This window comes from Amaranthus tricolor, chromosome 15, assembly GCF_026212465.1.
Source record: "Amaranthus tricolor cultivar Red isolate AtriRed21 chromosome 15, ASM2621246v1, whole genome shotgun sequence".
Lineage (NCBI taxonomy): Eukaryota > Viridiplantae > Streptophyta > Magnoliopsida > Caryophyllales > Amaranthaceae > Amaranthus > Amaranthus tricolor.
The window spans coordinates 4,379,211-4,393,763 of NC_080061.1; positions in this window are offsets into that span (position 1 = coordinate 4,379,211).

Here is a 14,553-nt window from a genome sequence, read left to right on the forward strand (position 1 = left end):
CTCTTACCCTCTACTATAATGCTTTCTACCCTCCTCACAGGGGCGACGAAAGTCTTTCTCTACACATGACCAAACCACCTCAATCTATTTTCGCGCATTTTTCCAGATATAGGAGCTACTCTTAGTTTGTCCATAAACTCTTGATTCTTAATTCGATCATATTTTTATGATTTTAGATATTATACGTGAGCCTAGTTTACACTCCCACATTCCTTAAATAAGTTCATATTGACCATTTTAGAGTCTTTTATTTGTTGTTTCTATAAAAAGTATTTCTATTTAAATAATAAATTTTAGACAAAAACAACTAAATATATACTCATTTTAATATTTAATAATGCTTATGATCCCCACATATTGTCCACTAACTTTATTTTAATATTTTTATATTCCTTATGGTTTCCACATGGTTTCACTAATTTTATAAAAACATTTTTATAAGTTGTGATCCCTATATTTTTTTTCTCTTTCTTTTAATTTTTTTAATGTTTATGGTCCCATTTTTCTTCCATCAAATGTATTATTCAATTAAATAATATATCCACTATTTAAAATATTTTATTTCTCTTAATTTTCGTGAACATTTCTTGTGGAAACTTCATTAGGGACGGAGGGAGGGAGTATTATACTTGATGTCATATGAAGTATTATGTGTTGGAAATTATATAACGTAGGATAATAATCATAACATTGTTCTTTTATTATTTACTCAATCAATCTAATTATTCTTATAAAAAAGGCGTACTTACGTAATATGTACTCTTATTTTATAAATAAAAGTATTAGATATTATGTTTAGTTTATAGAGAATAGTGGTATTCATCATATTTTTTAACAATTGTGTACCTTTAATAGAAGACAAAATGTCAACAATAAAAGAAAAAATTATTTAACAAAGTATTCAAATACTAGGAGAGTAGGAGTAATACTTCCTCCATTTCAAAATACTTGCAACATTTGTTTTTTCACGCAGTCTAATGCACTAATTTAATTTTTGATATCTATAATTATGTATAATAAAAAATTATAAAAATTTAATAATATTAATAAACATTGTATCGAGAGAAATCAAACAAGATCCACTTGACTATTTTTTAACTTATAGAATACAAATTAATCACAAATTATGATAGATAAATAAATAGTACTTATGTTATATTTTCAAGGTTATGAGTATATTGAAACGGAGGAAGTATGTACTAGTACATCTACTAGTTTTTATGTTCCCTATGCCCTATTGTGAGTTTGTAACACTTCCATGTTATAAGTAAAAATTACATATATTCCTACATAATATAATAATAAATACTTCTTGTCCATTTCTTGTTTTAAATAATTATTTACAGCAGAAAGTTTTAAAGGAAAAAAGAAAAGATAAAATGGATAAGCTAGCATACGATTCTCACAACTCAAGGGTTATGTATTCTCACACCAGATTCCCCATCTGCACTTTTTCCTTTGATGTAGGAATATATTACAGACTATTATTGAGAATGTTTGATGCAATATTTTCTTTACTTTTAATTTCTTAGTTTATTTGGGTTGATAGTTAATAGTTAGTAGTTAATTAAAATAATTAATTGGATTAGTTAAATTATCAAATGGTTGGACTAATTAATTTTGAACATATTATCATGAGTAGATATTCAAAATAGTTTATTTATGTAATAAATTATTTTAACCAGCTAATTTACTAAATATTACTTTAAGATGGTAATTTAACAACACAAATATTTCTTTTTATCAATATAAAATAAAATTATCCAATAAACTATTTTATCATATATTCTATTGAGTGTTGGATTGGATTTTTTAGGTGTACGTGTACTAAAGCCTAATAAATTATTTAAATAAATGGAAAAAATTAAATTAAAAGGATAATATATATTCTAGTGGAATCAAACCATTGAAAATGCATATATAGTCAAAATTCATATGATTTTTAGAAAATAGGAGTACAATTTATTTATATGTATTTAATTTTTCACTATTCTCTTTTAATTTCTAGTAAAGATGAAGATGATTTAACGCTCTGGAAAATAATGTTGAATGTTATTTTATCTTGACAACTTATTAAGTAAATTTATTGAGTATTACTTTTACTGAAATTATAATGAAGGATTAAATTGAATAGTTATATTTTCATGATAAAATCATAATTTTTAAAAATAGTTAAATTTGACTATAAAAATCAACTTTACATAAATAAAAAAAAGTAAATCTTTTTAAATATTATCATTTTCAAATATGAGATAACAATAGTAGAATGCTTTTCAATGCGGCTCAAAATTAAAGTTGGAATTAAATTCAAATTTAAAGAAAAAATTTCACTGGCCTTTGAATTTTTGACTTTCCTCTAATAAACAATCAATAATTAAAAAATAAAATTTTATCAAACATTATCTTAAAAATTGAGTTGTATTGTTGGCCAATAGCTAATAAAATTAGCAATGCTACTACGTGATCAAACACGTATACATAACAGTTAACAACCAATTGTTAACTGAGTATTATACTTAATTTACTCCCCAAGGCGTAAATACAATGTTAAGATACTAATTAAAATTTAAAAATTATGATTATTATTTGTAAAATTTAATTAAAAAAATCAAAACATAAAAGAAAAATGGAGTAGGAAGTTTTGCGTTGTCTTTAAGAGAGTTGATCACCATTTTATGATATGGTCGTGGGCCTATGCAAGATATTGTCTCCAATAAAATATTATTATCATCATATAATAATAATAATAATAATAATAATAATAATAATAATAATAATAATAATAATAATATGCTTCTACTATCTTGACTAATTGTATTCTAATATAAGATTCTAAAATAACGCTAATAAAGTTGAAATTAAAATAAATTATTCTTACGTGATTTTATATAATTAATTAGTAAAATAATAAAAAAGGCACGTTTTGCTGGATGAGTATTTTGAAGATAATAATATTTTTTACTATCATGAGCCATGATTGCGTTTCCATTTCCCACTTTCTTATTGTTTGGTCACGTTTCATACATAATTTGATATAAAGTTGTTCTTTTACTTTTAAATGTCTCTACTACTCAGAGTCAGACTTATTTAATTAAGGGACAAAAATTGATCACGATCCATCCTTAAAATTAATGACAATAATTATTGGTCTCAACATAATGAAAGTTGTTAAAAATATTCTTTAATCCTCACTATTTTTGACTCCTAATCTAGTTTATATTTATATAAAAAATTTTAACCCTTCTTTGCCTAAAATTCTAAATTTACTTTTACTATTATTTTAAAAAAAATTATCAATAATAAATCAACATTTTCTTGATCTACTGAAATTAAACAAATATATTATTTGTTTTTAAATAAATCCACATATTAAGTATATTTGATAAAAGTAAATTCACTTATTATTTAACCATCTCCGAAACTTCTTTGTAAGTCAAGCAAATAGGAATAAACAATATAAATAAGAAAATTTTTAGCAACTATATCAAATATGTGGATTTATTTGAAAATAAACAATAATTGGATTTTTTTTTAACTGATAAAGCAAATGTTGATTTATTTTTGTCAATTTTTACTTAATTTTAATATTGTAGTACATAATCATTGTTTTCGGAAATAAATGGGATTATAATTTGAATGGATATACTTTGCTTTTTATTAAAAAAAAATTCTTATTTAGTGCTATGGCTTTATTGTGATTTATTTGTGATGTACAGAACAATTATTTCTAAAATTGATGTAGATTTTTTGTATAAATTATACTTCGCTTATAGCTAGGCAACAAAACTAAGATGTGGTTTGGTCCACTTACATGCACAAAATAATTAATAAGCAATTAGATGAATGTTTTAAAATTGATAAAGTAATTAGTATTATCTTTGACAAATAAAATTAAAGTGAAAGAGGTAAAATTGGCAAGCCTTTGTAAATAATAAAATCATTATACAAATATTATCAATTTTTTACTTAGTTTTTCTATTCAATGCAGGTAAAAATATACACTTTTTATAAAAGTCTAAACACAAATTAAATATAATTACTTTCTTGTATGAACATGGTCGACACTATTTTAGTGTGAATCATTCTTAGAAGATATTAAAGTAGTAAGTATTTTTACTTGACAAGTACAATCAATTACAATTATTTAAAAATACTAAATATTATAAGGTTAATCCACACTAAAATAATGTAATTCAAGTCTGCAGAAGACTTTTACCACTTTATCACCTTGACAATGTAACAACTCTCAATTGCACAAATATTAAGAAAACAATAGGCACAATTAACTTATGTGGATGGATGTAAGAAAAATAACAAAAAATGTATAAAAAAAATAAAGAAAATACCTAATTTTGTTATGAATTTTTTTCCAATAAAATGTGAATGATCATGTAATTAATGTCATAATAATCATTATTGTTATTATCATCTTATTTTGTATCTTCATTAAATATATATCCTATAATTATTAACTTAAACGAGTTTACTGTTATACTTCGTTTTTTATTTACTTGAGCTTCACAAGTATTTAGAAAGAATTTATTACCGAGTCGCTCGTTTTGGCGACAAACTGGTGGGCTTTGTTTAGCTAGCATTCACTTATACGGCGACACGATAAATAAAGATTGTCATCCTGACTATTTAGCGTCTAAAGCGTGATGTCATATACCGTCGAATAAATAGATTATTATTGTTACAATATATCACACGGTTACTAACCTAAATTTTATTATCGTATATGATATGGGTACTAACCTTAAAGAAGTAATAACAAATAAAAATCATATCATATTCAACTCAATACATACATTTAAAGAGTGAAGCACATGCAAGCACTTGTTAATTAACGTATACCGCTCAATAAAAAATAAAAATATAAAAAAAAAATGAACAAAAGATGAGTAGAAGAACCTAGATTTTGTTATTTGATGTCTTAATTGAAATGAAATGGGGACAAATAGTGAAAAAGACTGGCTCCACATGAATTGTGCAAAAATAGTCAGCTCAAGCATAGCAGTGACATCTCCCTGCCAACAAACCAGCTAGCCAACTGCGATTCGTATTACTCCTTATTTGATCTTTCATTTATGGCTATAACTATGGAGGACCCAACCTTAGCTTATTATATGTGGTCCGTTTTCTTTTGTCAAGTTCTATTTGTAAAATCAACAATCTTATTGTACCGGAACCTTGTAGAGCTAGATTAAATAATATATTCCTCTTTAATGTTGAATTTATCTCCTTGCTTATAGCTCTTTGGAGGGGTACGAATATAATTTGTCCGCTTTTCTTTTCCCCGGGACCCTGCCTTGTGCGGGAACTGACCAGGTTGCTAACTCTGACTTTGAGTGGTGCATGGAACTTGAAGTGAAATTTTGAGTAAGTCAGATCGGTTATGATTTTAAATTGTTAGAGCAAGTGTCAATTATCCTAGCGTAGGAACTGAATTTGATCATCTCTCATAGTCCTTGTCATGCCTTGTATTTTGGAGAAAGATGATGTGTCATGTGTGTGCAATGGGATATGAGGACTTACGATTTGGATCACTCCATGAGGTGATCAAAAGAGTGGAAATTAAGCGCCTTGACCAAGACAAGAAGGTGCACAACAAGTGCCTTGGTTCGTGCCTTGAACGAGGCAGGGATGGGAAAGGAAGGTTCCTTGTACGAGGCACAGGTGATTGGAGAATTCAGAGAATTAATGATTTAAACATAGTGCTCGGTCGAGCACATATATGGTGGTCGTCCAAGCACCTTGATATGGGACGGAGTCAAATACGACTTTATGTTTTGATCTATGCTTGGAGGGCAATGGCTTGTACTTGTAGATCATCATCATCATACCCAATATCCCGTTCGAAAGTAGGGTCTGAATGAGGAAAGGTGACGATAATCTATACCCGTACTCCCTTTCTAAATCTTAAAATAAAATTCAACATGCACGCAAATAAGAAAATACACCATGTTAATTAAAATAGCACTATCATCCCTTTTAAAGCTCAAATTAAAATTGTTGAGTCAAGTGCCAATTTCCATGCTTTTGATCACTTGGTTGCCCATACTCTATCTTGCACTCTTGAGAGTGAAGATGAGAGTGTCATGTGTTATAAAAGTATATGCTTTGGATCACTTGATGAAGTGAGTGTTGGTGATGATTTGGGGTGTCTTAAGGAAGCCAAGGCTCGAAGATCAAGTGGGTGTGAAGCTCGCTCGAACAGCCGAGCGTATGGGGCTCGATCGAGCCAACAAGCACCAGCATTCTAGTGACTACTGGACTCACGCTCGACCAGGCGAGCGGTGGAGCTCGACCCGAGCGACCAGCAGGCAAAATCAGACGTGGGTTTCTGTTTTGCATCCGGTTTTTTATGGGCTTTTAAGCCTTTTGTGCTAGGTTTATCTAATATGTTTTAGGGCTATATAAGGAGTCTTAGAACATCATTTGGGCATTGAAAGAGACATATACAAGATTGAGAGCTAAGGTTCACACCATAAGAGTTCTTCATCCTTGTTTATGCATGTTTGTGTGAGATTGAGTTAAAGGTTCAATCTTTGCTTTGAGAGACTGTTCTTAAAGCTTAGAAAGTGAGTCATTAATGTATTGTTGATTATATTGTGTGTTTTGCTTCTTCCATTATTGTGCTCTGTTTTAGTTGTTTTCTTTGCACTTGGTTTTGTTATTGTTTGTTCACTATTGCCATAGCCATTTACAATAAAAATATTATTAAAAAACTCAATTTAATGAGTACTACGACTAAACAAAACTGCTTAAGAGACGTTTAGTTGTATTGAAAATGATTTAATTTGCAGTGAAATTTTTTGTAAAAGTGTTATGATTCTTATGGTGATGAAATTTTGATTTTTATATATAATTTTCTATCACTACCTAATACCATGCACTTTTTTATATGGTAATGCATTAAATTAAATGTTGTAAAAAATATGCAATGATTCAAACCGACAAAGTATGACTATTAAAGTTATTAAGAAATTTTCCAATCAAAATTATAGTAACTTTCTATTATTTTTTTCACCTTTTAATACCTACAGGGCACAGGCTAGTAGTCTACAACCAAACCAAAGGACTTATTAGATTTTTATTTGTTGCACTTTCTTCCGAACAATTTGTCTATATCTGTTGGGTATTGTATGAATACAATTAGAGTCAGGAAATATGTATCAGTTATTACTAGGTGGGGTCTGGTTCGATCCGGTTCACTCATCACTAGAATTAGGATAATGACTAGACATTTGGCTTTGAGCATACATAATCCTGTACCAAAAATAAGTAGTTCATAATAAACTCTCGGTATTCAGGATTAGATATATTTATTACATTCCCTTAGCTTGTCAAACCATATACACGTTATTGTTTTTGCAAATTGTAAATGAAGAGACATTATTCATACATACATATATATATATATATATATATATATATATATATATATATATATATATATATATATATATATATATATATATATATATATATATATATATATATATATATATATATATTGCTAATAAAATAGAAGTAAATTATATTAATGTTGTTACAACTAACAAGTGTATCAAATTTGTATCAATGTTTTTTTACTGTTAGGGTTCTAGATAAAATTTAAATTAAAGATCCCATTAATATAAAATTACAAAATATAAATTATTAAAAAACATATGATATTAATTTTAATTAAATACAAAGTTACCGAGTCACAGAGATTTTTAAACATATGTTTAAGTTTTAGTCGATAAGAAATCATTCTTGTGAAGAACGATTTCACTTCAATCGCGTGCCCGCATAGTTAGAAAATGAAACTCAAAACTTCATTTGAATGTTGATCTGTACATGAATTGATCAACTTAGATCAGCACTTAAGTTAATGTCCTTTTTCAGCTCTCAATCAATGGTGTCATAAATTGGTTTGTGTTTAAAAACACTATGAACTCACGCTCTAGCTTTGCAAACTTTTACTTTCAATCTCTATTACGTCATATTGTGCATCTGGGCGTATATAAGACACCGTAATCCTTGCTAGGTCAAGCTATAACTCTAGTTTACGAGTAACACAAGAATTATAAATGAACACAATACCTTGAAGACTTGCGTGATTTTTGTTGTTATTCGCTTCCCAAGCTCTACTCCTATTTCTTGCTAGTTCTCTAACTTAAGTAGCAAAGCATATACTAAACAACTATGAACTATATCTATCAACCGAACTAACATCAAGTCAGTCGATCATTTATTGATTCAAACACAATAATTAAAGTACCTACAAATTTATAATGACCACTTGTTGCCCAAGGCTTAAGGCTTCATAAGTTGAGTCTCTAGTTAGTGCAATGTCTCTTTCATTCAAATAATTTGACCCCAAATTCCGATGATTATCATCAAAGCAGGGTTTTGAACGAAGAAATCACATTAGGGTTCTCAATGAGCAACATTTGATACCAATTGTCACTTGATTGCTCCATCAGTTGAAAGAACCTTGAAATCTCTCCGCCATTCGTAGTTGCTATATATTTTGAATAATTGCCCTTTTGATAATCAAACAAACCAAACTCTCCATGCCTTTGAACCAGCTATGTCATAGTATCTTTTGCCTAACATTGGTAGCTTTCTTGACCAGCTTGCTCATATGCCATATATTTAATAACCACCATGTTTTTCTTATGTATTGTCCTTAAATATTGTATATCACTTGGCTTCAATGGTAGCAAATTGCTCATCTTTCCTCCGAACAAATTGCACTTCTTTCCTTCGGACTTCAAAGAATCTATACTCTTTTTCTCATTGTGCTTCACCTTGTGATCAAATTGTGACACTGTCTCCAAAATAGAGTATAGACACGCAGTCATAGGAACTACGTCACAATTGATTGTATCAATATGACCCCAAGTCCTCAACTAAGAAAGTAACCATATCTGTTGAAAAAGAGTGACTCGAACAAGTTGCCAGGCAGAGAGACCTCCGCGGGGCGCGGAGTTGGTTCTGCTCCTTTTCACGGCTCGCGTAATGACGGTTTCTTGGCACGTTTTTGGCCGGTTATTTTTAGTTTTTGACGTTTTTTTGTATTTCTTAACCTGATTCCTTTTTATTATGAGGTATACTATATAAAGGCCCCATGTAATTAGAATTAATACGAGATGCAATGCAAAACACAAAGTGAGGAAAACTAAGAGAGAAAAAGCTTGGAGAGCCATTGTTGTGGTTTCTCGTGTTCATCTTGTAATCTCCCGGTTTATAGTGAAAAGTTTATTCTCGGTGCCGGTGGATGTAGCTATCACGTTGATAGTGAACCACGTTAATTTCTCGGTGTGATTTTCTTTATTGTTTGTTTGAATTTTTATTGTTTCATTTTTGATTTTCGATCTTTGCTTCCGCTGTAGCACAACAATTGGCATCAAGAGCTCAGGTTTAATCCTAGGAAGAGTTTTTTGAAGGAAACAATGGTAGGAGATTCTACAATAAGGATTGATAAATTTAACGGAAATAATAGCTTTGGGTTATGGCAGATTAAGATGAAGGCGTTATTAAAGCAGTTGCAGATTTGGCGTCCGTTGATCCCAAAGAGTGCGACATCTACGTCGGGATCTAGAGACGGATGGACTGATGAATAGTTAGTAATGATGGAAGAGAAGGCTCATTCTACCATCTTACTAAGTCTTGATGATCATATCATCACGGAGGTTGCTGATCAGGAGACAGCCGCAGAATTATGAGTAAAATTGGAGTTACTATACATGACAAAATCTTTAACCAACAAATTACTATTGAAACAGCGGTTGCTTAGCCTCAAGATGCAGTCAGGTACGCCATTAAGGGATCATCTAGAAAATCTTAATTCTATTTTACTAGAATTGCGTAATTTAGAAGTTAAGACAGATGGTGAGGATGCAGCGTTAATATTGCTTGTTTCTCTACCGAATAGTTATGAGAACTTTGTGAAGTCTTTTGTGGTTGGCAAAGACTCGTTGACCCTAGAAGAAGTGAAGGCAGCACTTTATACTAGGGAGTTGCGTCAAATGGCGACAGGTGATAATGAGAATTATGGCAGTGGGTTAGTTGTTAGGTCGGGTAGAAATTCTAGAAAGAATAAGGGGTCTAACAATAGTAACGGTGCTAGGTTGGATACTTGTAATAGTAGAGATGGGTCTAGCAACACTAAGACTATGATATGTTATCACTGTTAGGAATCAAGGCATTTTAGGTCTAAATGTCCAGAATTAAAGAATAAATCTCAGGCCACAGTAGTCGAAAGTAAACAGAACAACAGCTATGATTCGGAGGAAGATTTAGCATTGGTTAGTTGTGTTGAGTCTAGTGATTTGGTTGATAGCTGGATTCTTGATTCTAGTAGTTCGTTCCATATGAGTCCTCGTCGGGATTGGTTTGATACTTATGAGTCTTGTTTTAGGGCTTCAGTTACGATTGCTAACGGTACTCCATGTGAAGTAGTAGGTTGGTTCCACGAGACTTCGGACTAGTGATGGGAGAAGGGTTACTTTGACTAAGGTGAGGCATGTTCCTGCATTGGAGAAGAACTTGATATCGCTTGGGACCTCAGATGATTTGGGGCTCAAGGGTGAGTTTAGCAATGGGGAAGTGAGTGTCTTTAAGGGTTCGGTTTTGATACTTAAGGGTGTCAAGGTGAAATCCCTGTATGTCTTTCAGGGTGTTACGCTGCTTAGTTCTACAGTTAGTGCTTCTACTTGTCACCAGGAGATGACAATTTATGATAGGCATGGTCATATGGGTGAAAGTAGAGGGCTGGAATTGTCCATTGAGAATCGTCTTACAAGTGTCAAGGATGCCTACCTTGAGGAAGACAAGCATTGGGTGTTTGGGTTTAAACACGGGTGTGAGCTTAGCATTGAAGCTCATGATCACTTGTATGATAAGATGGTTAGTTGGCTACATTTGGATAGTTCGTTTTGTGGGTTTGTTATGTTCTGTGTTTTAGGTATTTTGTGGCATCATACCTATGGGATAACACCATTGCAAAACGGTGTTACAGGAATAGCAAATTGGACCTTGTTAGGGAGAGTCTTATGCATGCTCTTTGGTACTTAGTTGTTGAGTAGATACTGGATTAGTTTGTTCGATCGGGGTTTACACACGGGATTAGAGGTGCCCAGAATGTGTGTGGTGTGGCTCAGTAAGGTATCGTGCTATCTCATATTTGGAGTCTTGTTAGGGCTTTGGTGTGTTGTTGTGTATTTTGCAGCAGCTAGTTATGGTGATAGTGGTACCGAGTTTGAGGTGGAGTATGAGGTTAACTCCTCATCCATTTCTATTCGACCCCAGATTGATGTTGTTGATGCTACCCCAGGTATCTCTCTGACTGTGATTTTTGGTGCTATCTTTATCTCTGTGGATAGTTTAAAGGAGTCAGTACAGGGAACATTCCGCCGATCTAAAGGGTTTTAAGAAAAGCCTATATGTGTTATCGAGAAGTCTAATAGGTTGGCTATAGGGAGTGTTGTTTTGGTTGCTATAAGTGTGGAAGGTTATGCATTGAACCTTGTGGGATTGACAAGGTTGGTAGCCATTTTTGTGGAGTCACTTGGACCTCCAACTTATGAGCACATTGTAGAGTATAGTGAGCGGGCGCAGTGGCTTGCTATGACTTTACGTATGAGCAGAGTGTGGGAACTGTTGTATGGACTGGTAGTGTTATTTAGCTCAATTACATCACCTCATTCTGAGACTAAGTCGGTCTACATGTCTAGAGTAATGGTTCGGTGTTTGAAGTATGCTGTGATGTGTACTTGTTTTGCGCATGCCAGAAGTGTCATTTGTAGGTTTGTGACTCAACCTGGGTGGGGGCACTAGCAAGTAGAGATTTGTTCTCTCTACGGTTTGCTTGGATCAGCTGTTGTGTTATGTACGGGAATGATATTAAGTACTTTGTTACATCGGTTGAAGCTTGGGTTGTGTTCGCTGAGTTTAATTATGTCTTGATCTCGGTGATGGTTCTTTGTGATCAACCTTGGTTGGCTTTTGTGTACTACGATTGTGTGTTTAGTGATCAGGTACTTGATGTTCGGGAAAAGCACAGTGTGGTTCAGATTTCATTCGGAATGCACGTACATGAAGATAGAGGTAAAGAAGGTAGGATGGTCTGACAGTCCTAGTAGATTCTTTACTATGCTGGATTCATTAGCATAGGCCCTTAGGGGCGGTGTGAGGGAGCTCACAGGTGGAGGTGTGCACAACCTCAAGGTGGAGCTTGCCTCGTGTACTCGTGATGCAGATGGAGCATTATGAGTGAACTTGTGATGCTAGTTGAGCGTTATGAGCTGTTATACTTGGAAACGAGTATGTGATGGGTCTTAGTTGAAGACTTATCGGGATGGGTCTTGGTTGGAGACTTGTCGGGATGTATGGCTTATGCTTGAGCTTTGCATCGGGTTTTGGCTTGAGAATAGTTTTGCTTAACTATGGTTTGATGAGGTAGTGGTTGACTACATGTTCTCGTCAAGGTGGAGATTGTTGAAAAAGAGTGACTCGAACAAGTTGTCAGGCAGAGAGACCTCCGCGGGGCGCGGAGGACATGCTGTCCCAGTCCGCGGGGCGCGGAGTTGGTTCTGCTCCTTTTCACGGCTCGCGTAATGACGGTTTCTTGGCACGTTTTTGGCCGGTTATTCTTAGTTTTTGACGGTTTTTTGTATTTCTTAACCTAATTCCTTTTTATTATGAGGTATACTATATAAAGGCCCCATGTAATTAGAATTAAAACGAGATGCAATGCAAAACACAAAGTGAGGAAAACTAAGAGAGAAAAAGCTTGGAGAGCCATTGTTGTGGTTTCTCGTGTTCATCTTGTAATCTCCCGGTTTATAGTGAAAAGTTTATTCTCGATGCCGGTGGATGTAGCTATCACGTTGATGGTGAACTATGTTAATTTCTCGGTGTGATTTTCTTTATTGTTTGTTTGAATCTTTATTGTTTCATTTTTGTTTTTCGATCTTTGCTTCCGCTGTCGCACAACAATAGCTCTCATACGCACCTCAACCCCATTCTTATCATCAAGCCAATGCAATCGATTAGGTCTTGGATGCTTATGCCTTCAAAGCAAACTTCTGAGTCATTTCATATAAAGCCACATTCACACAACTTCCTGTCTTCCTCCATCTCTAGTTAATGCACAAAGCTTCTTCCTTTGTTATACCTAGAATAGAAGATAGTTTCTTGATCCTCATCTAGCACTTTTACAATCTTGGAATGTAAAATTATTCGACAATCCAAGTTTTTTATGTGTGGATACTAGGGTTTATGATCATCAACGCTTGAAGTTTCTTCACTAGATTGCATCCTATTACGTGATACAATGTACCATCTCTTTCCCGACACAACAAGCCATTTTATGTCTGCCAGTATGCTTTTTCTTATCGTTTAGCGGAATTACAAAAGTCTTATAGCATTCAAATTAAGATTAGCAACAAGCGACTGAGTTTTCATCTTCATTTATACTTATTTCATAGCCTAACTTGGAAGCAAAATCATATGTAATTGTCCAATGATTCTTGACTCACAGAAGCCAAAAACCTCTTGGCTCTTTTTCATACTAAATAGCCTGCTTCTCAAACTTTTCATGTATTCTTCCACAACTTTGAATCTTGCTCAAGAGTGCTCCACTTGTGTATGTTAATAGTTTGCTGGAAACAAACCTCCTTCACAAATGTATCTTAAGCATGGCTAAGAACCAATCTTCTCTTTAGCCTTAGGCAACCTTTACGCTAATTAGAATCATGCTTGATGAGATTCCATTTTGTACTACTTGTCATCCGATGTGTCTTTGTCCTCTAATAACTTCTCAACGTTGTTGTTTCCATGCAAGTAGTTTTTTGTCCAATGGACCATTTAAATTATCTACATCAATTTTTAGCCCATGAGCACCACTAAACCATGTTTAAGGCATTAACGGACAATGTTTCCATCATTTGTTGTAACATTGCAAGTTTGTGTTGTATTGTATTTCCCTAGACAACCGTCTTTATACTATGCACGATTGTAATCTCATGCACCCATTAAAAATGTGATGTACATCAGGCCTTTAGCCAAAATAGCAACTTATGAGACAACTTGAACTTTTGATACTGGCCTTGAGCAACATCGTTTTAGAACTAGGGTATATGATGTCTTCTTACTATTATAACTAGGGAATATAATGTTGGCCTTAATCAACATCAAAACTTCTCTCTTAACTATTTTTTTCATGGTTGGGTTAAGCCTCCTTTGAGAATGCATATCCACACTTATGTGCTAAAACCTTTATAGTTCATCAATGATACTTGGAATGACACCTCTATGTTTTCTCATACTATTTTTTGGATCATCAAGTTAGTACTATTAAGTGCACATTCATACAAGGGTTTGCCATTTTACCTTGAGAGGGGCTAGACGTGTCATTCCTTTATTTATCCTCAATGTAAACAATTTTAATTTTGTGTTGAAACTCCTTAAACTTGTTGTGATCACACTCCATTGTTGGAACCTCATTTGATACTCTTGCATAAACTCCAATTGATACATTGACCGATGTTTCAAACT